At 36.0% G+C, this 24,928-nt stretch overlaps 1 pseudogene; it reads left to right on the top strand.

Annotated features, from left to right (window-relative positions):
- Window positions 1-395: 395 nt before the first annotated feature.
- On the top strand, window positions 396-6,857 carry LOC145966522 (uncharacterized; annotated as a pseudogene).
- Window positions 6,858-24,928: the final 18,071 nt, after the last annotated feature.

Raw genomic sequence — 24,928 nt, 5'->3', positions numbered from 1 at the left:
TTAGCGATTCCTCACCGATTTCAATGACCTTGAAATATGTTGTCGGGAGCATGATTCTGAACAACTTTTCTTTATACATGTTACCGCCGCTCGGCCTTAGTTTCCGAGATATTTATAAAAATATTTTATGGTTTTGCAATTTTGTCACCATTATGAAATAACTTTGAACCATGTATTTGGTTTTTGACAAAATAATGGTGTAAATATTATGATTGAGGTATCACGCGACGCTATGTTTATAAACAGTCAAGACATTTCACGAACCTATTCTGTATTTAGTCATATTTTGGTTATCATTCTGGCTTCGTTCTATATTCGATTACTAGTATCAGTGTTGATTAAAATAAAGTATATTGTGTTGTATATAAAGTATTTCTTGTTATAAAATACGTAAAATGAAGTTATATGAATTTTTGGATGTGTAATAATTATGATAAATTAATCGACTTTTTAATTGCACGAAAAGTGATCCACGGTGCTATAAATTGTATGAAATGTGGGAAGGAAATGAAATTTCACCGAGATAATTTATTATTTTCGTGTAATGCAACATCTTATGTTAAAAATCGAAATAAAAAACGTGTTAAAATACAATGTAATTTAAAAATTAGTGCATACAAAAATTCTTGGTTCGAACAATCACGCCTTCCTATTCAAAATGTTTGCTGCTTTATTGGATATCACTTAATGTTGAGACCGCCACGACAAAATTTCCTAGAAAATGAATTAAATATACCACTAAAAACAGTTGTTGACTGGGCAAGCTTTTGCCGCGAATTATGTATTTTATGGACAAAAAAAAATTCTGTCCAAATCGGAGGTGATAATATAATAGTTGAGATTGACGAAGCAAAGATCGGAAAACGAAAATATAATAAAGGACGTCTTCTTACGGGACAATGGATTTTCGGTGGCATCGAACGTACAACAAAACGTTTATTTTGAGCCAGTTCTGGACAGAACGTCTGAAACTTTACTTTCTGTAATTAAGAAATGGATTAAACCAGGTTCTATAATTATATCAGATCTTTGGAGATCATATTGTTACGTCCCTGGTTCGGGTCGCGGTCGAGTCCGTCGTGGAACGAGAAGAAGTCCGTTGTCAAGAGGTTGTTGACAGCGGCGGCTGTCATTTGAGTCTGGAGCCAGCTGTCAGGCTGTGTGGACGCGTTTCTCTTACGAGTCGATCCGTGTTATCATTATTGTGTATTTACGTTCTGAGTTACCGTTTGTGTTGTAATTGTGCAGTGCATTAAAGTTCATTAGTTTCCTTAAGTGCTTGTTTATTTAGCGCGTCCCGCGAGCGGCCGATCTCTTTACCGCGCGACTTCGATATCTATCGAAGTCTCCGCCTCGGGCGTAACATTTTGGGGGCTCGTCCGGGATCGACGGGATACTGAAGGATCAATCGGGACGTGATTTTGCCAACTTTGTGAGGACGCTGAATTTAGAATGTCGACGACAAACATCGGGCAACAGGATCCCACGGGCGTCTCTACACGAAAGAGGATACGAGCCGCGACTCCCAGCCCGTCGGCTGAGACGATCACTCTTCAGGCGGCGATGCGAGAGATCCGGGAGCTGCGAGAGGAACGCTTGCAGATGCGAGCCGAATTGAGGCGCAGCTCCGGGAGCGAGACAGCGAGCTCCGACGTCTGGAGGGGAGATTACGACAGGACCAACAGCTAAGTCCTTCTTATAATAGTCCGCGATTAGAAAATTCGAATCTCGGCTTGGGCCTAAAATTAAAAACCGATAATTATGACGGGAGTGTCCCCTTGCGTGAGTTTCTCACTCAATTCGTTTTGATAGCGCGGGCAAATAACTGGAGCGATTCTCAGAAAACCGTGGCTTTGGCTGCTTGTTTGAGGGGAAAGGCACGTTCAATTTTGGATGGGATTTTTGAAATAGAGAATCTGAAATTCGACGAGCTGAAATCAAAGTTAGAGTTGCGTTTCGGGGAGGGGCATTTGGCCCAGACTTACTATACCCAGTTTACCAACAGAAAACAAAAGAGTTCGGAAGATTTGGCCACTTTGGGTGCAGATCTGGAGAGGCTTTCGCGTCTTGCTTACCCTGAGTGTTCTCACGAAGTGAGGGATAAGATCGCTTGTGCCCAGTTTATAGCTGCGCTATCGGACGGTTTCCTGAGAAGAACTCTTCAGTTAGAGAATATTACTTCTTTAAAAATCGCGGTGGAAAGAGCGATGGCTGTAAAGGTCATTCAGGAGAATAGTTTTACGAGGAATAAATTCAATCAATTCAATCAAAGTAACGAAAACAATAAATTTAACAATAAACTTAACAAAATTAACAAATTTAGCAAGAATAATAGATTTAACGGGCAGAGTGAGGAGAATAAAAAGAAGGAAGGGGAAGGAAATAAAGAAAGGTTTTCAAATTATAAAGACAAAAAGAGTAAATTCCATCTACAGAAGAAAGAGTGTTGGCAGTGTGGCGCGGAGGGGCACTTCCGGTCAGAATGCCCGTCTTTGACGGGAAACAAGGTTTAGTCGAACTTTATGGGGCAGGTTCGACTAAAATGGCCAATGCCCCAGAAATTGAACAATGTTTTAGGATAAGTAGACCTAAGAAAAGCTCTTTTGTTTACAAAGGTTTTCTTGATTGGAAGAATTGCTTATTTAAAATAGACACGGGCTCCGACGTTTCTGTTGCAAGTGAGAGAATGATTAAGGGGCCGAAGCGTCGTTTTGAGGTCAAAAATTGTTTCCTTAAATATCCGACTGGAGAGACCATTCCAGTCAAATATAAGGTTATCGTTGAGATCGAATTAGGGAAGTATCGTTTGGAAATTCCGATGTTAGTGGCAAACATTTCTGACGAATGTATATTAGGGTCGGATTTTCTTGAGAAGTTGGGACTAGATAGGGTCTTCGAGTCAGAATTCGGGAAACCCCAAGAAAGGGATGAAATGGAATTTCCTTGTTTCCGAATTTCCGAAGGAAAAGTACCCCTTTCTCTGCAAATGTTTTTCGAACAAAACTCTAAAAATCTGTCTTGTTTTCAGAAAGATATTTTCGCCGATTTCCTAGTGGAGTTTCAGGATGTGTTTTCAGAAAATTTAATCGCAGGGAATTGTGAGATTTTGGAGCATTCGATTAACGTGGGAGATTCGGAACCTATAAAGCAGGCTCCTCGAAGAATCCCGTTACACCTTAGGGAGGAGGTCGAACGTATCATCCAAGAGATGAGGCAACGGGGAGTCATTGAAGAATCTCGGAGCCCATGGGTATCCCCTGTAGTCTTGGTGAGAAAGAAGGATGGCTCGCTTAGATTCTGCGTAGATTACAGGAAGTTGAATGCGGTTACGGTAAAAGACTCATATCCTTTGCCTCGTATTGAAGATATTCTAGATCAATTATCAGGGAATTCTTGGTTCTCCACTCTTGATTTAAAGAATGGGTATTGGCAAACGAAGGTAAGCCCGGAGGACAAGGAAAAGACGGCTTTTTCTATAGGTAATGGGTTGTGGCAGTTTAGGGTCATGTCTTTCGGCCTTTGCAATGCTCCAGCAACTTTTGAGCGGCTGATGGAGAAAGTTTTACGAGATCTCCTATCGAAAGTTTGTTTGGTTTATCTAGATGATGTTATTGTTTTTGGCAGGACATTTGAAGAGGAGATGTCTAATCTTAGAAAGGTTTTTCTTCGCTTGCGTTCGGCAAATTTGAAAATTAATCCCCAAAAATGTTCTCTGTTTGGAAGGGAAGTGAAATATTTGGGACATATCGTCTCTGAGCAAGGAATTTCCACGGATCCTGAGAAAATCTCCGCTGTAAAGGATTGGCCGATTCCTCAGAATAGGAAGCAGCTTCGTAGTTTTCTTGGGTTTTGTTCCTATTACAGGAAGTTTATTAAAGGTTTCTCGTTAATGGCTAAACCTTTGTTTTCCCTTACGGAGCATCAGGTAAAATTCGAATGGTCTTCTTCTTGCCAAAAAGCATTTCAAGAATTAAAGCAGAAGTTGATTTCTTCACCGATCTTATCCTTTCCCAAGGAGCAAGGACAATTTATCTTAGATACGGATGCTTCCAATCACGGTGTAGGGGCGGTCCTGTCACAAGTCCAAGACGGCGCAGAAAAGGTTATTGCTTACTATAGTCGAGTGTTAAATAAAGCTGAAAGGAATTATTGTATTACACGACGAGAATTGTTGGCTATTGTGGCCTCTTTAAAATCTTTCCACCATTATTTGTATGGGAGAAAGTTCAAGATTCGGACGGATCATATTTCCCTTAAATGGTTGATGTCTTTCAGAGATTTGAAAGGGCAACTAGCTCGGTGGTTGGAAAGATTACAGCAATACGAGTTTGAGATAGTCCATCGTAAGGGTCATCTTCACCAGAATGCTGATGGATTGTCAAGGCGCCCTTGTTCTGTATTCGGTTGTTCGTATTGCGCGAAGGTGGAATTGAAGGAAAGTTCTTTTGCTCGAATAATTTTGGGAGGCGAGGATCTTGAGGAGTGGCGGAGAAGGCAAGAAGGGGATCCTACCATTGTTTTGTTTTTGCGAGGAAAAGAACTTAGGGTACGCCCCAGTTGGCAGGAGGTAAAACATGACGTTTCTGCGAAAATTTATTGGACTTATTGGGATGCGTTAATTTTAAGGGAGGGAGTCTTATTCAAGAAATGGGAGTCTCCGAATTTCAAATCTGAGATTTTTCAGATAGTCGTTCCCAGGAATTTCATCAAACAGATTATGGAGGAGGCTCATGATTCCGTTTCTGGAGGCCATTTTGGAGTGAACAAAACATTGGGGAAAATCCGTAGACGGTTTTATTGGGCTACTTGTAAGAATGATGTGGAAGATTGGTGTCGTTCCTGCAGAGTCTGCGTGGCGAAGAAAGGCCCATCGGGTAAGGGGAGATCTCCTTTGCAAGTTTACGATTCGGGTTCTCCTTTCGAGAGAGTTCAGATGGATATACTGGGCCCTCTTCCGATGACTGCAGCAGGAAATCGCTATTTACTACTGATCATCGATTGTTTCACTAAATGGGTTGAAGCCTTCCCTTTGAAGAATATTAGAGCTTCTACAATAGCGGATGTTTTTGTGAAGCAGTTTATTTCCCGCCACGGAGTCCCCTTAGAAGTCCACACAGATCAAGGGAAAAATTTCGAATCGAATATTTTTCAGGGAATGCACCTTTTGGGAATTAAGAAAACTAGGACGACTGCTTTGCATCCACAATCAGATGGTCAGATCGAGCGTCATCATCAAACAATTTTGAATTATTTGTCTAAATTTGTTGCGGAGGATCAGAAGGACTGGGATAATTGGGTTCCCATGTATTTGTTAGCTTATCGTTCTTCCAAACATGAGGCGACGGGGGCCTCTCCTGCGGAACTTTGTTTCGCACGCGATTTACGGTTGCCTTTGGATTTATTACGGGGAAGCCCTCCAGAGAGAGGGAAGGAAGGTTCTTCTGAAGGCTACGTTCAAAGACTGAAGAAGAGATTAAATGACGTACATAGTGAAGCTAGGCGGCATCTGAATCTTCAATCTCTTCGTTCCAAAATTCGTTATGATCAAAGGGCTAGGAAAGTTAATTTTAATATTGGTCAAAAGGTTTGGTTCTATAATCCTCGTAGGGTAAGGGGAAAATCTCCTAAATTGCAAAGTAATTGGAAGGGACCTTATGAAATAGTTAGAAAGCTTAGTGATGTTGTCTTCGGAATAAGGAAGTCGAATAGACACAGATGTAAGGTGATTCATTCCGATAGGTTAGCCCCTTTTCACGAACGAAGTTTTGAAAGGAGTTTTCGGGAGCCCGCTATTTAATAAGAATTAATTTTAGAAAAGCTAAGTTTTCTGCTCTTTTTTTAAAATTCTTTCAGAAACTCGACAAAGAAGGTGAAATAAAAGTGAAAGTTGAAGAAACTGAAGTTTGAGCGGAACCGAAAGGGATCTAAGCTGCCTCACCCACGGTTTTTGACCCGTGGTTTTCCCGTGGGTCTTCGGGCGAATGCCGAGGCAGGGGCCTGAGGAGTTCTCTTGGGAGAACGGAGGGTCCACAGGAAGCTACCCCCCTCTTGCCTGAAGATTTTTCTCTAAGGAGAAAATCAGTGAAGTCGTTGGAATCTGCGAAGTCGTTTGATCCCAAGAAGACGTGTGGTTCGGTAACCTGCAACAGCAGTTCAGGGAGAACATGGAGACACGTCGGGAGCTGAAATACGACGAGATTCCTTTGAAGACTTACCACAACGTGATTGTCGGGACGACAATCTTTCGAGAGGGGAGCAAGTGTTATGTCCCTGGTTCGGGTCGCGGTCGAGTCCGTCGTGGAACGAGAAGAAGTCCGTTGTCAAGAGGTTGTTGACAGCGGCGGCTGTCATTTGAGTCTGGAGCCAGCTGTCAGGCTGTGTGGACGCGTTTCTCTTACGAGTCGATCCGTGTTATCATTATTGTGTATTTACATTCTGAGTTACCGTTTGTGTTGTAATTGTGCAGTGCATTAAAGTTCATTAGTTTCCTTAAGTGCTTGTTTATTTAGCGCGTCCCGCGAGCGGCCGATCTCTTTACCGCGCGACTTCGATATCTATCGAAGTCCCCGCCTCGGGCGTAACAATATAATTGCCTAAACGAAGAAGGCTATAAGCATTTAACTGTGAATCACAAAATGAATTTCATCGACCCGGATAATGGAGCACACACTCAAAATATCGAACGTTGTTGACGTGAAACAAGAGCCAATGTTCCACGATATGGAACCCGGAAAGAACACTATGTTGGTTACATTGCGGAATTTTTATTTTGACGGAAATATGATTTCAATACAAAAATAGTTGCATTTTTTGATATAATGGCAGACATTTTTCCAATTTCTATAAATAATAATTGAAAATAAAGTTGAATAATATATTTCTTATACTAAATCTAAAATCAAACCAAATCCAAACCTAACCCATACCTAATCCATTTCTTTGGTAATTATTGGAAAAGAGACAACACCTTACCGATTTCAAAATTATATTCTATTCATTACTTTTTAATAAATGAGCGATGTTTATAAAACTTTTTAATACTTATTCAGAACAGTGACCTTGACAACATATGTGCAAATCATTGAAATCGGTGAGGGCGTCCGTGAAGTGCATAATTACCTATTTTTTTTTACAATAGATATTGGCAACAAAAAAAGAGTTGTAAAGCGAGATCCTACCGGCGGGGTGGTTGGGGGTGGAGGGCCGAAGGCCCCCCTTGCACACCCCGCGCGCGCGCGCGTGTGTGTGTGTGTACACATACATTTCTGATATTTTTTAATTGTATTAAATTGTATTAAATTCTATACAAATTAAAAAATATGAGAAATGTATGTATATTACACACACACGCAGGGGGTGCAAGGGGGGCCTTCGGCCCCCCCTCCCACAACCATCCCGCCGGTAGGATCTCGCTTTACAACTCTTTTTTTGTTTATAACTTTTTAGTCGGGGCCTCCCCCGACTAAAAATTGTCATTTACATTACTCTCTAAGTATAAAAAGTCTGTAAAAAAATTTGCGTCAGTAAAAAAACATAGCATCGCGTGATACCTCAATCATAATATTTACATCATTATTACTTTGTCAAAAACCGAATACATGGTGCAAAAAAGTTATTTCATAATGGTGACAATATTGCAAAACCATAAAATATTTTTATAAATATCTCGGAAACTAAGGCCGAGCGACGGTAACATGTATAAGGAAAAGTTGTTCAGAATCATGCTCTCGACATATTTCAAAGTCATTGAAATCGGTGAGGAATCGCTAATGTATATAATTACCAATAGCTGTTCTTAATAGTTAGTAATAGCTATTCTTTTCATCAAAATAAATAACTGAAAAATTCTAAATTTTTATTTGTTTAATTTCGAGCCATGTGCGTATAGTGAAATATATAAATATAACACACACACACACACACACACACACACACACACACATATATACATACCTAGCAAACACAGAATATTGCATCAATTTGTTTCGTGACAAGTTGCGCCGTCCCTGCCTGCCCGTTGTATCGGACTCGTGAGTAACCAACTATTTTCTATTATAACTCAAAAATAAAGTTTTGGACAAAATTTTTCAAGAGGAAAAATAGTCTTAGAATTCGTTCAAGAATATTATATTTCAAAGACATCAGGTTGTTTTGAATCACCCTGTATATATATATATATATATATATATATATATATACAGGGTGAGCCATTTTAATTAACGCACGCAATTATTTCGGAAACAAAGCATTTTAGAGAAAAATGTTTCAGAAAAAAGTTTTATGGTTTCGAGGGGGCCATAAGATGGTATCATTGGTTTGACCTTGAAGAGTTATTTGAAGGTCACATGAAGGTCAACTTCAATTTCTTAAATGGAACCTACTATTTGTCATTGCATATTCTTGTAGCTTATCTCGAGAGCTTTCCAAAACACTATAATTAAATACCTTTTCGTTAAGTACTTTTTGAGTTATGAGGCTTGAAATAATTTCTTAATTTTACATAAACCGTAAAATATCTTGTAAAATATTCATTTTTCGATTATCTTACCTTAATACTTTTACGTACAAAATAATGAGAGGAATCAACTGGTGTAAAGAAAACACATAGTTGTTTTGAAGAAAAAATATATAATTTGCAATTAACAATTCCATATCTTTTCTTAAAAACAACTATGTGTTTTCTTTACACCAATTGATTCCTCTCATTATTTTGTACATAAAAGTATTAAGATAAGATAATCGAAAAATGAATATTTTACTAGATATTTTACGGTTTATGTAAAATTAAGAAATTATTTCAAGCCTTATAACTCAAAAAGTACTTGAGGGAGAAATATTTTATTATAGTGCTTTGGAAAGCTCTCGAGAGAAGCTACAAGAATATGTAATAAAAAATTGGGGTTTCCGTTTACAGAATTCAAGGTGATCTTTACGTGACCTTGACAACACTGTTCAAGGTCATACTGATATCGCCATGTAATGCGATACTTGAAACCTTATAACTTTTGTCTGAAATATTTTTGTCTGCCGCGCTCAGTTCTTGAGATATTCGACTGATACGGGTGGTCTGGGACACCCTGTATATACAGGGTGTCCCTGATTGGTTTGTACAAACTTTGTGAATAAGTTCCAGGGACCCAAACAAGCAGAAAATGTCCCATAAACATGGGGTCAGAAACGCTTGCTTCTGGAGTTACGACGGTTCGAAGTTTTCCTGCAATAGCTGGAGAAATTATCACGTCAAATCGCATAGGTGTTACAAAACTGTGTTTAAAACATGAATGAATCAAATAATTCATTTGATGAACTGGCGGATATCCATCTGATGTATGACCGTGCCGGTGGAAATGGACGGTTCGCCAGACAATGCGGCGATGTGCGCAGGCTTCCTTGGAATCTAACAGAGGCCATTTCGAGCATTTGCTATAGCAAGTGTACTGTTATGTCGGTGGCAAAACCGAGGAAATAAATAAACACAGTTTTGTAACACCTATGCGATTTGACGTGATAATTTCACCAGCTATTGCAGGAAAACTTCGAACCGTCGTAAATCCAGAAGCAAGCGTTTCCGACCCCATGTTTATGGAACATTTTCTGCTTGTTTAGGTCCCTGGAACTTATTCGCAAAGTTTGTACAGACCATTCAGGGACACCTTCTATACAGGGTGAGCCATTTTAATTAACGCACGCAATTATTTCGGAAACAAAGCATTTTAGAGAAAAATGTTTCAGACAAAAGTTTTATGGTTTCGAGGGGGCCATAAGATGGTATCATTGGTTTGACCTTGAAGAGTTATTTGAAGGTCACATGAAGGTCAACTTCAATTTCTTAAATGGAACCTACTATTTGTCATTGCATATTCTTGTAGCTTATCTCGAGAGCTTTCCAAAACACTATAATTAAGTACCTTTTCGTTAAGTACTTTTTGAGTTATGAGGCTTGAAATAATTTCTTAATTTTACATAAACCGTAAAATATCTTGTAAAATATTCATTTTTCGATTATCTTACCTTAATACTTTTACGTACAAAATAATGAGAGGAATCAACTGGTGTAAAGAAAACACATAGTTGTTTTTAAGAAAAAATATGGAATTGTTAATTGCAAATTATATATTTTTTCTTCAAAACAACTATGTGTTTTCTTTACACCAGTTGATTCCTCTCATTATTTTGTACGTAAAAGTATTAAGGTTAGATAATCGAAAAATGAATATTTTACTAGATATTTTACGGTTTATGTAAAATTAAGAAATTATTTCAAGCCTTATAACTCAAAAAGTACTTAACGAAAAGATACTTAATTATAGTGTTTTGGAAAGCACTCGAGATAAGCTACAAGAATATGCAATGACAAGTAGTAGGTTCCATTTAAGAAATTGAAGTTGACCTTCATGTGACCTTCAAATAATTCTTCAAGGTCAAACCAATGATACCATCTTATGGCCCCCTCGAAACCATAAAACTTTTGTCTGAAACATTTTTCTCTAAAATGCTTTGTTTCCGAAATAATTGCGTGCGTTAATTAAAATGGCTCACCCTGTATACAGGGTGACCCATTTTAACTTAGGCAGCCAAATAACTCGAAAAATAAGCAAGATAGAGAAAAATGTTTTAGACAAAAGTTGTATGGTTTCGAGGGGGCCATAAGATGGTATCATTGGTTTGACCTTGAAGAGTCATTTGAAGGTCACGTGAAGGTCACTTCAATTTTTTTAAATGGAACATCCTATATATTTTTGTACATTCTTGTAGCTCATCTCGAGAGCTTTCCAAAACACTATAATTAAGTACATTTTCGTTAAGTACTTTTTGAGTTATGAGGCTTGAAATAATTTCTTAATTTTACATAAACCGTAAAATATCTTGTAAAATATTCATTTTTCGATTACCTTACCTTAATAGTTTTATGTACAAAATAATGAGAGGAATCAATTGGTGTAAAGAAAACACATAGTTGTTTCGAAGAAAAAATATGTAATTTGCAATTAACAATTCCATATTTTTTCTTAAAAACAACTATGTGTTTTCTTTACACCAATTGATTCCTCTCATTATTTTGTACATAAAAGTATTAAGGTAAGATAATCGAAAAATGAATATTTTACAAGATATTTTACGGTTTATGTAAAATTAAGAAATTATTTCAAGCATCATAACTCAAAAAGTACTTAACGGAAAGGTACTTAATTATAGTGTTTTGGAAAGCTCTCGAAATAAGCTACAAGAATGTACAAAAATATATAGGGTATTCCATTTAAAAAAATTGAAGTGACCTTCACGTGACCTTCAAATGACTCTTCAAGGTCAAACCAATGATACCATCTTATGGCCCCCTCGAAACCATACAACTTTTGTCTAAAACATTTTTCTCTATCTTGCTTATTTTTCGAGTTATTTGGCTGCATAAGTTAAAATGGGTCACCCTGTATACATATAATACAGGGTTTACCAAAAGTGTGGAAACCCCTTAATATTTCGAAAAATACGCATTTTTTAAAAAAATGTTTCATACAAAAGTTATAGGGTTTTATGTTGCGCATTACACAGCAACATTATTATGACGTCGAATAGCGTTGTCAAGGTTATGTGAAGGTCACCTCCAACTTTTTAAATGGGACACCCTATATGCTTTTGCATATTCTTGTAGCTTATCTCGAGAGCTTTCCAAAACATTATAATTAAGTTTGTTTTCATTAAGTTCTTTCCGAGTTATGAGGCTTGAAATCATTTCTTAATTTTACATAAACCATAAAATATCTAGTAAAATATTCATTTTTCGATTATCTTACCTTAATACTTTTATGTACAAAATAATGAGAGGAATCAATTGGTGTAAAGAAAAAACATAGTTGTTTTTAAGAAAATATATGTAATTTGCAATTAACAATTACATATTTTTTTTTAAAAACAACTTGAGTTCGCGATTCACATAAAACAAATACTGTTGCAATTCTCTACAATATATAAATAATGCCACGTAAATAATTGCAGATTTTTAGAAAACAAGAATGTACAAATTTTTTGGAAAATGCGACCTACCGTATTCATATAACGAATATGAATGGTATATAACTGTACCATGTTCGGTTTCCGAGGCACAATCTGTAATAAAATACATTAATTTTAAAATAGAATAATAATTGTTAGAGTAGCATAAAATTCATTTGTTTATATAAAGTAATAATAATATAGTTATAGAAGTTACCGAAAATGTTCCATCAACAAATAATTCTGCACTTTCATTTAGTGCACTAAGCAGTTCATTGTTTGAAAATAAAAGTCCCGGGTCCCCGTTTGCCCCTCCCACGCGGCGAAGGCCACCGCAGGGCCTTTTAGGCGTTTTAGTGGGTATACTGGCTGAGCTATGACAGGTATGCAGCCGGGGAGTCCCGCATAACCCTCATCCCGTCTTCCCCAAGGATGAGGGTATGCGTAACGCATTTCCCCTGCGATACAAAAAAAAGATTTTTTTATTATCTTACCTTAATACTTTTGTGGGTGATCTCAGGATATAAGAAATTAACGTTTCGCAGTTAGATAGCTCCGAATTTATTTCAATCTATAAATTTGAGCGTCTTGTATACTATGTGAAGTCTTGTGTGTACTGTGTGAAGGCGCGATGTGAGCTGTCCGTAGATGCGCTGTAGACTCGTCGAAAGCGGGATACTGAATGAATCCTGGAAAAATCCTGGAAAAATCCTGGAAAACCAGGATTCGGCATGCGCGATTCGGGAGAAAGTTTTATAATCGGAAAGATTCTCGGAGGGACGAGTGACCGTTGTGTAGGAAAAAACTGTGTGCTTGCCATATGTTAGTCGGCGATGTAAGGGATCGATGGAAGGCTGCGTAACATGCAAGGGTTGTAAAATTTACGAAAGTGAAAACGGAGTAGCAGACAATCGTCCCTACGCGGTCAACGATGAGGGTGTCGTAGCGCATGTGTGTCGCTACACTTTTATGTACAAAATAATAAGAGTAATCAATTGGTGTAAAGAAAACACAGTTGTTTTTAAGAAAAAAATATGTAATTGTTAATTGCAAATAGTAGGTATACTAGGCCGGTTCTAACCCAGGTCCTCTCAGGGGGGTGAGGCGCGAGGGGAACCGTGGCGCAGGGAGTGATGTCACGCGCGGGGAAGGGGAATCCGCGGCGCGACCGATGGACGAGGGCGTCTGCGCGGGGAAGGGGGATCCGAGGCGCGACCGATGAACGAGGGGGTCCGCGAGGAGAAGAGGGATCCGCAGAAGGAGAACGGTGCGGTGTGAGAAGGATAGCGCTAAGTGAGTGTGAAGAGGACAGTGCGACAAGGATGGCATCAACGTGCAACAAGGATAGCGTCAAGGACAAGGACGACGCATTGTAAGATGGCGCATAGGTGGGAGAAGGACGACGCAAAGGTAAGTGAGTGAGTGAGTGATAGTGACGAGCATATGAAACAGAGAGAACGATAGCGCGTACGAAAGAGAGAACGATAATATCGCGAGAACAACATGCGCGAGAGAGCGCAACGAAGATATCGCGAGACTTACAACTAGCGCGCGAGAGAGAGATGGCAAAGGATGGGAGCGCAAGGAGAGACGGGTAAATAAATCTTTTTACAATTAAATATAAATTTATTAAAAATGTGTGTTAATAATAAATACATTTGTTGTGTGTGTGTATGCGTATACTTAATATAAAGAATATATAATAATATAAGAATAAAATTTAAAATTTAAAAATATAAAAATATATAAAATATAAAATTTAACATATATATATGGAGGGGGGATGCGCCGGGCTAAGGGGGAGGCCGCTCCTGGAACAGAAAAAGAAGAAAGATGTGTTAATACAAACCTAGTTACAATAAGATTTATAAAAGAAAGAAACACTTACATCTATCAATCCATTCCTTTTCTCTTTCATCCTCTTGTCTTTCCTCATTTTCCTCCTCTTCTCTTTCCTCTTCCTCATCCTCCTGCTTCTGCTCCTGCTCCTCCTTTTCTCTTTCCTGCTCCTGCTCCTCTTCTTCTTCTATGATCCAATCTTCTTGAACCCACTCTTGTTCCATAATTTCAATGTACGGCTCTTCCTCGAAGAGCCGCCGCAGGTCGAAAATATCCTCAATCTGGCGACTCTCCGGGGTGTCGCCCCACATATAGGAGAAATGTTCTCTCCTATCCCGGCGCACCGTCCGCACCCATTGTCTCCGTTGAATGTTTATAAACCCGGGAATTTCTACTTCCTGGAACTATACAAAAATTTATTTAAAAAATACACAAAATTTTTCACAATTTTTCACAAAATATTCGCAAAAACACTACTTACATTCCACAAGAAGGTCAGCTTTAAGAACACGATGCACAATAGGTCGAATAATGTTTTTTTCTAATCTGGATAACAAGAAACCACCATTGGATCCATTTCTTCTTCACTTTTTTTGATAGGTACCTCTCGACTCGCGCACTGCTAAACTCTTTGTGATGAGGTAATGAGGTCTTGGTACGAGATTTTATAGTAAAGATATGGCATTATCACCATATCAGAAACGCGTCGTAAGACAAAATATAATATTAATATCATCATATCGCAACTTTGTGAGGAGAACGACCGTCGAACGGCTATCGAACGAGTGAGTCCCGATTGCGCACATTCCCGATCGGACACAGCGACATTTCCCGATCGGACACAGTCCCGATCGGACACAGACCCGATCGGACACAGTCCCGATCGGACACAATCCCGATCGGACACAGACCCGATTGGACACAGTCCCGATCGGACACAGACCCGATCGGACACAACCCCGATCGGACACATACGGTTGCAATCGGACACAGTCCCGATCGGACACAGTCCCGAAGTCCTGATCGGAACACAGATGCAATCGAACATAGCACTTGTCGAAAATATGTAATTTTTTGGAATACATATTCGGTTTAACATTAGATAATTCCATTTAATTTTAGGATAATGAGTTTTTAGTAAAGATGGAAACGTGTTGCATCTCTTTTCTGCCGGCATCGTTGCTTACTGCATACGTGACAGGTATTCTAACCTATATCATATATTATATTGTTAGACATCTGTCATTGTCTTAATATCTCATTATTGTGTTTTTAATATCAAACACATTTGTGAGCTTCGAAAATCCTGTCTTTTGTCGACAAAGTGACACTGAATTAGCATACTTTGCTACCATGAAGGATAATGAGGTAAATGAGCATAATAAGGTAAATTTTTAGAAGTATGTTTTGTAATAAGGTACATTGTATTTAGGAACGAGTATTTCTTGTTATATTCTAATAGTATTTGTACAAGATATACAGCCTATTTGTGTTACATAAGTATAATAATTTTCCAGTCATTAATGAATCTCTTCTATTTTCAGTAATGAGATCTTTACACTTGCATAAGAAATAGTTGTGTTTATGAAATACACATCAGTGCTGATACATCTATTTATGCAACTATAATTTAAGATAGTATATTTTCGTGTTGTGTTTTTTTAGTGTTCATTCAATCTAAAGGAAGACTAAATATTGATGGTGATAATATTCTGGTACGATTGTTGTATGAATGAGTTCTTAATGTCGCACTGCCTACTAATATTACATTTATTTTAAAGAAACGAAAATAACAGATTAATAATAATTTGCTACAGATCCAGCTTGTATCAAATGTAAGGAGAAAAAAGTCCATTTACAAAGCACGAGAATCTTTTAAGCGAGAGTTCAATATTATATCCTCCGCTAATAGAATCTTGTGATCTGTAATGGAATGCTTATTCATCAAATTGCGTATGTGGAAGTCAAATAATAATAATTTAGTTGATGCTTGTTAGAAAATTAAGTAAACATTAGTATTGCTATTCAGTTCTAGTTTACACCTATACACTTTAATATGTACCAAATAGTATATTGCTCAACCATAGCCAATCCTTTAAAGAATGGAATAGCTATGATTGGACAGTATAGTATTTAATACGCAAAATATACAGGGTGTCCTAGACCACCCGTACACCCCTTTTCTTTCAAAAACTAAGCATTTTAGAGAAAAACGTTTTCGACAAAAGTTGTATGGTTTCGAGGAGGCCATAAGATGGTACCATTGGTTTGACCTTGAAGAGTCATTTGAAGGTCACTTCAATTTTTTTAAATAGAACACCCTATATATTTTTGTACATTCTTGTAGCTTATCTCGAGAGCTTTCCAAAACACTATAATTAAGTACCTTTTCGTTAAGTACTTTTTGAGTTATGAGGCTTGAAATAATTTCTTAATTTTACATAAACCGTAAAATATCTTGTAAAATATTCACTTTTCGATTATCTTACCTTAATACTTTTACGTACAAAATAATGAGAGGAATCAATTGGTGTAAAAAAAAACACATAGTTTTGAAAAAAAAATATGTAATTTGCAATTAACAATTCCATATTTTTTCTTAAAAACAACTATGTGTTTTCTTTACACATCTTTACTGTTACCGTTATTTATTAAAAATCGTTTGTCAATTAAGCAAGGTTTAAGTTTACCTTTGGACAAATTTAATAAATATCTATAAATCCGATCGCGCGTAGGTGGTGCGATGGGTGGATTCGTTCGCGGGCGGAAGGCCCCAACCACCAACCACCTAGAAGTCACCTCTGTCCGCTTAACGTGATTTTCGTACCAAATGCGTTTAAATCGGTACATAAATGCGCATGCGCGTTGGGCGTGGGTGCTTGCGTGGGTGGGCTCAAGTCCCCATAACCAACCACCTAGTAGTCATGCGAATTTTTTGTTCAAATTTCCTGAAAATTCGGCCCACAAATGTGCATGCGCGAGGGTGGATGCGTGGGCAATTGCGTGGGTGGCCAAAACCTTAAAAAAAACCACATAGCAGCCTCCCCCGTAAGAAATGGAAGATTATGGTTCCCTTTTCAAGAAAATCGGTCCAAAAATGTGGAAGTAGTTCGCGGTCAGACAGACAGACAAACAGACAGACAGACAGACAAATAGACGGACGGTACTTATATATATAGATATTCCCTGTTAGTTTCTGATTGTATTATTTCATGTCCTTTATAAATGCAACACGATAATTTTAAGAGAGGTTAGGAAATCTGTCATGCAGTAGGCAAATGTAAAAGAACGTAATGTTGAATGAAGAATACAGAAATATGAATAATAAAGATATTATTGTTCAATATTATTGTTCTTCTACATTGCCTACTGCATGACAGATTTCCTAACCTCTTGTAAAATCATCATGTTGCATTTGTAAAGGGCATGAAATAATATAATCAGAAACTAACAGAATAATATATATATCCATATATAAAAGAAAATTAGTGATTTTAATTGTCGTGTAAAAAAGTTTCTTGTTGAACATTATATTCCTTCACCTGATACATTTATTTCGGGAATGTGTTTTTATTCTTCGTTGCTTAACATGCAAGAATGCATATAATGACATTTCGATGAATATAGTAATAAACAATAAATTTTTCTTATTTTCAGTGATACATGACATTTTCATATTCTTGCTAACACATTATTGTGTTTTGAACAATATTTTCATCAATGTTACCAAAAAACTTTATCACAATGCAAGTTACTGTTTTCTTATCTTTCAGATTATTATCTGTTTGAACTGTGATATGTATATCTATGAATTTTTTCACATTTGTACTAAATTTTATATTACATATATTATACATATATTTTATTAATATTTTTATACGTCTGTTTCAGATACAAAAAACCAAGAGCGATGTAACTTATGCATTAAAAAGTAATTTGCATAGCAGACCTATCAGCAAATATCGAAGAAGCATTTATTAACAAAATATGAAATTCTTTTAAACGAGAATTTATTATCATTATCTCGCTATTAGAATCTTGTATAATATTATGAAAACATCAACTTGTCAACATTCATCCATTGGAATTCTTGGAAATCAGTGCTCTTTGCTATCGAAATATATTTGTGCATATCATTTTTTGCCTACTGCAAGCAATAAAAATGAAATTGATTTAATACGTTATATACAAAACAACGTCATGTACTAACTCATATAAGGTATAATTGAAAAATCTAATTTTATATAATTAGTATATTTATTATATTATTATATTATATTTATTATATTATAACTTCCTACGCTTACATACATTTTTCATAGAAATATCCTAATAAACACTACACATTTATATTACTATACATATATATATATATATATATATATATATATATATATATATATATTACTTTAACTATTATTACTGCAATATAGATAATTTGATTTTGTCTGTCCGAAATAAGATAAAATATAGTTTAACGTGTCATGTACGAAAGCAACGTCATTTATTAAGTCATATGAGAATTGAAAATTAATTATATAATATTCTGACTTCCCTATGTACATTTACATACATTTCTCATGAAAATGCTCTAATGGTACAAGCACTACACATACATATATACATTACTTTACTATATATATTACTTCAACTATAATCACTCTGCGATATAGATGATTTGATCTCTATGTTTAAGTTTGATATTTATATGTAGCACTTATATCAATAGAATAATTGAATGAGAAATCTACCTATACATATGAAAGTTAAAATATATAATTATATATTTTTCAATTTTATCTGATATGACTTAATACATGACGTTGTATATAACATAAAATTATATTTTAATATATATATATATACACGTATATATGTATATATATATATACAGGGTGAGCCATTTCAATTAACGCACGCAATTATTTCGGAAACAAAGCATTTTAGAGAAAAATGTTTCAGACAAAAGTTTTATGGTTTCGAGGGGGCCATAAGATGGTATCATTGGTTTGACCTTGAAGAGTTATTTGAAGGTCATATGAAGGTCACCTTCAATTTCTTAAATGGAACCTACTATTTGTCATTGCATATTCTTGTAGCTTATCTCGAGAGCTTTCCAAAACACTATAATTAAGTACCTTTTCGTTACGTACTTTTTGAGTTATGAGGCTTGAAATAATTTCTTAATTTTACATAAACCGTAAAATATCTTGTAAAATATTCATTTTTCGATTATCTTATCTTAATACTTTTATGTACAAAATAATGAGAAGAATCAATTGGTGTAAAGAAAACACATAGTTGTTTTGAAGAAAAAATATGGAATTGTTAATTGCAAATTATATATTTTTTCTTCAAAACAACTATGTGTTTTCTTTACACCAGTTGATTCCTCTCATTATTTTGTACGTAAAAGTATTAAAGTAAGATAATCGAAAAATGAATATTTTACAAGATATTTTACGGTTTATGTAAAATTAAGAAATTATTTCAAGCCTCATAACTCAAAAAGTACTTAACGAAAAGGTACTTAATTATAGTGTTTTGGAAAACACTCAAGATAAGCTACAAGAATATGCAATGACAAATAGTAGGTTCCATTTAAGAAATTGAAGGTGACCTTCATGTGACCTTCAAATAACTCTTCAAGGTCAAACCAATGATACCATCTTATGGCCCCCTCGAAACCATAAAACTTTTGTCTGAAACATTTTTCTCTAAAATGCTTTGTTTCCGAAATAATTGCGTGCGTTAATTAAAATGGCTCACCCTGTATATATACAGGGTGTCCTAGACCACCCGTACACCCCTTTTCTTTCAAAAACTAAGCATTTTAGAGAAAAACGTCTTCGACAAAAATTGTATGGTTTTGAGGGGAACATAAGATGGTGTCATTGGTTTGACCTTGAATGGCATCGTTAAGGTGAGGTCAAGGACACCTTCAATTTCTTAAATGGAACCACCTATTTTTTATTGCATATTCTTATAGCTTATGTCGAGAGCTTTCCAAAACGCTATAATAAAGTATTTTTTCATCAAGTACTTTACGAGTTATAAGGTTTGAAATAATTTCTTAATTTTACATAAACCATAAAATATCTAGTAAAATATTCATTTTTCGATTATCTTACCTTAATACTTTTATGTACAAAATAATGAGAGGAATCGATTGGTCTAAAAAAAACACATAATTGTTTCGAAAAAAAAAATGTAATTGTTAATTGCAAATTACATTTTTTTTTCGAAACAATTTTGTGTTTTCTTTACATCAATTGATTCCTCTCATTATTTTGTACATAAAAGTATTAAGGTAAGATAATCGAAAAATGAATATTTTACTAGATATTTTATGGTTTATGTAAAATTAAGAAATTATTTCAAGCCTTATAACTCGAAAAGTACTTGATGAAAAAAATACTTTATTATAGTGTTTTGGAAAGCTCTCGACATAAGCTATAAGAATATGCAATAAAAAATAGGTGGTTCCATTTAAGAAATTAAAGGTGTCCTTGACCTCACCTTAACGATGCCATCCAAGGTCAAACCAATGACACCATCTTATGTTCCCCTCAAAACCATACAATTTTTGTCGAAAACGTTTTTCTCTAAAATGCTTAGTTTTTGAAAGAAAAGGGGTGTACGGGTGGTCTAGGACATCCTGTATATATACATATATATAATTATTTCTTTAAATTGTGATCGGATATATTTCAAATGAAAAGATTGAACGATAAATAAACCTTAAAGATCGTTTCTTGATAGAGACCTAATATACCTAATCGATCATCTGTCTTCATTAATAATTACCGTATCTAAATCGCGTATCTTCAATTTTATTAGTGTCGCCTCGCAATCCGCGGTCAAACATAAAGCGTTGGCGGAATCGCCGGAATAGACGGTTAAAAGAAGGGTTGGCTCAATCTATATCAGAATCCATTATCGGCGGTCCAACAAAACATTCAACCACTAGTATAGGCATTAATAACTCATCAAAAGACACTAGCACCCACCAACCTGATCAACCTCCCTCAGTCCTTCCACCGAATTATTCCCCTATCTCCTCCCCATGGCATTCCTCGACCTCCCCCGGTACACCTGTTCCGGGTCCCACGCCGTTATTTGCGTCAGCCCCCAGATCTCCCACCCCGACTCCACCGGAACTCCCTCCTTCCCCAGCTACTCCCTCTACCCTTGTTTTTGAACCCTCTCCTTTGCCTTCTCCCGCACCCTCCTTAGGATCTCCCTCTCCTTCCCCCATACCTGTCATCACCCTTGATTCAGACCCTCCTTTCCCTTCCACCCCCTCAGAGTCTTCTGAATTCGGCGAGGCTCTGGAAGATTTCGCGAGAGATCTTCCCGATCTTGAAGAAGATTCCCACGACTTCGACTTCGCTCCCGATTCCCCGTCGGAACATCCTAACAGTCCTGAAACTCCTGAACCTCCCCATCCTCACCCTTTAAGTTATTTCTTATCTCAGTTCCCCCTCCTCGATTTCCCCATTCCCGAAGGATCTTTCCGCGTGGGTCCCGGTCCTGTGGACCACGAGGAGTTCCTTCACTATCTAACTACTGCCCCTTCCGATGCTATAATTCCTTGGTATCTCCCTGGCTCCCACCTTCCATTAGGAGTTCCTATTCAAGCCCTGTGGAAGAAATTCCCTCCGTTCACCATCCAATTTGACGATCCTTGACCCTTCGTCCTCTCCCCTTTAACTTTATAATATACATGTTTAGATAGAAAATTTGAAATAAAAATAAATTTGTAATAATCCAGCCAGGATTAATCACTTAAGGTTAGGTTTCCCACTATTTATCTTGACTGACGACCCCCGAACCTATGTAACACCCGCGAAATCCCCCACACACACACAAATACAACACACGAAACTTTAACTATATTTTACCATAGAAAAAATTATATAAGTCTGTAAATATGTTTCCTTTCTCAACCAGCTAATCATTGAATAAACTACAATTTATAGTAAAATTTATATTTTCTTTCTACCCGCTCTCATTCTCCCAAGACCGAAATCGCACAGGGTCCCGTCCCGAGTAAAAGAGATTCGATTCTCTTACCGAAAAGGGACCGACGAGCATAATGGCCTAGGACACTCACAGAGTTAAAGGGACCATTCTGGTCACTGACCTGTGCCAGGCCCCTGACAGTGCGCTCGACCCGATCTGTATACACGCCGCAAAGTGTGTCACCGGGTAAGTAGGTTGCGTCCTTCCAGATGGCCCGACCTTTCAAGGGTCTGGACGTAACACTTTACATATATTCTCTCCCTTTCTTTCGAATGTTTTAATAAGGTATGAAATATTTTATAAAATATTTATTTCTTGATCATCATAATATTCTTATTATTTTTTTTTACGCAGGGAGCTACTTTAATGCAGAAGGAGAAAAACAAATTAAATTATACAAAATCAAATAATGCGGAACCAAATTATTATAAAAATATATATCTATGTAAAATACTAGGTAATCGTATGTTATTATTTATTAATTAATAAAAATTAAAACCTCTACAATTACTATAAAAAGAAATTGTTTTAAGATACTATTTCAGAACATTACTTAATATTAGAATAAAATACTTACCGTTCAATGCAATTAATTGTTTCCTTCTTCGTGTATTTCGAGATTGAACCAAATAATTCTTTCGATACTTATATATGCCATACATATTGAAACTGAGTCTTACGTGAGTATTACAGTATTGTCAGTTGTATAAAATCTGTATGAATGTTTAACAATGCATTATGTGCGTTATGTGCATCTGAGTCAAAAAATCCATCTACGTCATCTGAAATTAGAATACATATATACATAAAATATTATGCAGTGATTATATTTAATAGTAAAAAAAACACTTTAAATACACAATAAAGTATATATATATATATATATGTATAATTGTTATGTAATAATTAATAATTTAATTAATAACTTCTTTTACAATTGATAGAGTAAAATACTATAAATGTACAGGCATTACATATGATAATGAAGAAATTAGATTTTATTTTCTTTGTTTCAGAACCACCAGTGCATCGGAGACTGATATCGCTTAGCGAGGGGACGCCTTATCTTGGTCCGCTTATCTCGGCCTTTATTCATTCAAGCTTATAAGTCTCTTTGTATGTAAGTCTCTCAATTAAATTTATTATAGCGATTTGCCGTATGAATTTTAACTCATTTAATTTCATTAACCATATGCTTGTACATGTATTAGCTTTAGATTTTTCCTTTTTTTCACAATTATTTTACTTTAAATCTTAATCTTTGATTTTTACTTTTAACTTTAATATATATACAGGGTGTCCCAAAAGTCCCAAACGGTCGAATATTTCATAAACTATGCACTTTAGAAAGAAATGTTTCAGATAAAAGTTGTATGGCTTGGAGAGTGCCATAAGACTGTGTCATTGGATTTATTTTCGAAAGTCGTTTGAAGGTCACGTGAAGGTCACCTCCAACTTTTTAAATGGGATACTCTATATACTTTTGCATATTCTTGTAGCTTGCCTCGAGAGCTTTCCAAAACACTATAATAAAGAATTTCTTCATTGAGTACTTTTCGAGTTATGATGCTTGAAATAATTTCTTATTTTTACATAATCGTAAGATAATCGAAAAATGAATATTTTACTAGATCAATAAAAAATTAGTTAAAAGGCTACAAGGACCAACGCAATGGTGGAAATATGCAAAAAATAATAAAACGGTTATTACAATAAAATAACCATATGAAAATGTTTATTTAATTTGAACATGACAAACGCCGCGTTTCAATCCAATTCGGATCCTTTTCAATGTCGACTAACAAAGTGAATAATAAACATTAAGATAAAATTAAAATTAACGGTCATAGGAGAAATGTAAATAAGTTTCGGAACAACGCAAAGTCAAAAAAAGTCAAAAAATCGGAAGCAAATATATGTACAATAACGGAAAATTTAAACCGTCAATCACAAAAAAGGAAAGAACGCATCGCATTAACGTATCGCCACAGAAAACCCGAAAGCTCGTACCGCATACCACCAGTATACCGTTAAAAACGAGATGATCCTCTCTAAAAAAACCGGAAGGAAAACCCACATACAGGTCCATGACCATTTCCAAAAGAAAAAACAGTCAAAGATGCATAAATCGATGACCAGTTGGAAACTTGATGGTCCAAATATGTGCGAGTAAAAGCTTAAAAATATGACACTCTAAAAAAGAAAAACAAGACAGAGCAATAATTTAACAAACAATCCGGAAACTACTTAAGAGAATCCTTCATATAAAGCAAGAGTAAAGTTAATATAATAAAATCACATACCTCTAAATTTGAAAGTGATCTCAAATCAAAAAATCGAACACAAAGGGAGAGCAAGTTAAGCACAACTTAACGTTCCAATCAACAGAACCGAACTGAGGCACATGGGTTTATTATTCACTTTGTTAGTCGACATTGAAAAGGATCCGAATTGGATTGAAACGCGGCGTTTGTCATGTTCAAATTAAATAAACATTTTCATATGATTATTTTATTGTAATAACCGTTTTATTATTTTTTGCATATTTCCACCATTGCGTTGGTCCTTGTAGCCTTTTAACTAATTTTTTATTGATTTTATCTAACGGACCTTATTTCATTATAATAATTTTACTAGATATTTTATGGTTTATATAAAATTAAGAAATTATTTCAAGCCTCATAACTCAAAAAGTACTTGACGAAAAGGTACTTAATTATAGTGTTTTGGAAAGCTCTCAGGATAAGCTACAAGAATGTGCAAAAATATATAGGGTGTTCCATTTAAAAAAATTGAAGTGACCTTCACGTGACCTTCAAATGACTCTTCAAGGTCAAACCAATGGTACCATCTTATGGCCCCCTCGAAACCATACAACTTTTGTCTGAAACATCTTTTTCTAAAATTAAAAATAAGAAAGTTATTTGGGATGGGACATTAAAATGGGACACCCTGTATATATGTGTGTGTGTGTGTGTGTAGAAATTTACATATTTGACTGCGCAACCATAATTATAGTTACATAGACATTTATTACATTTGCCTGCATAGACACAAATATAGTACGCAGAAA

Source organism: Camponotus vicinus, unplaced genomic scaffold (genome assembly GCF_025532165.1).
Source record: "Camponotus vicinus isolate PSW18456_S1 unplaced genomic scaffold, iyCamVici1.0 SCAF_2, whole genome shotgun sequence".
NCBI lineage: Eukaryota > Metazoa > Arthropoda > Insecta > Hymenoptera > Formicidae > Camponotus > Camponotus vicinus.
The sequence above is the reverse complement of the archived record's forward strand: the minus strand, read 5'-3'. Positions and strand labels throughout refer to the sequence as shown.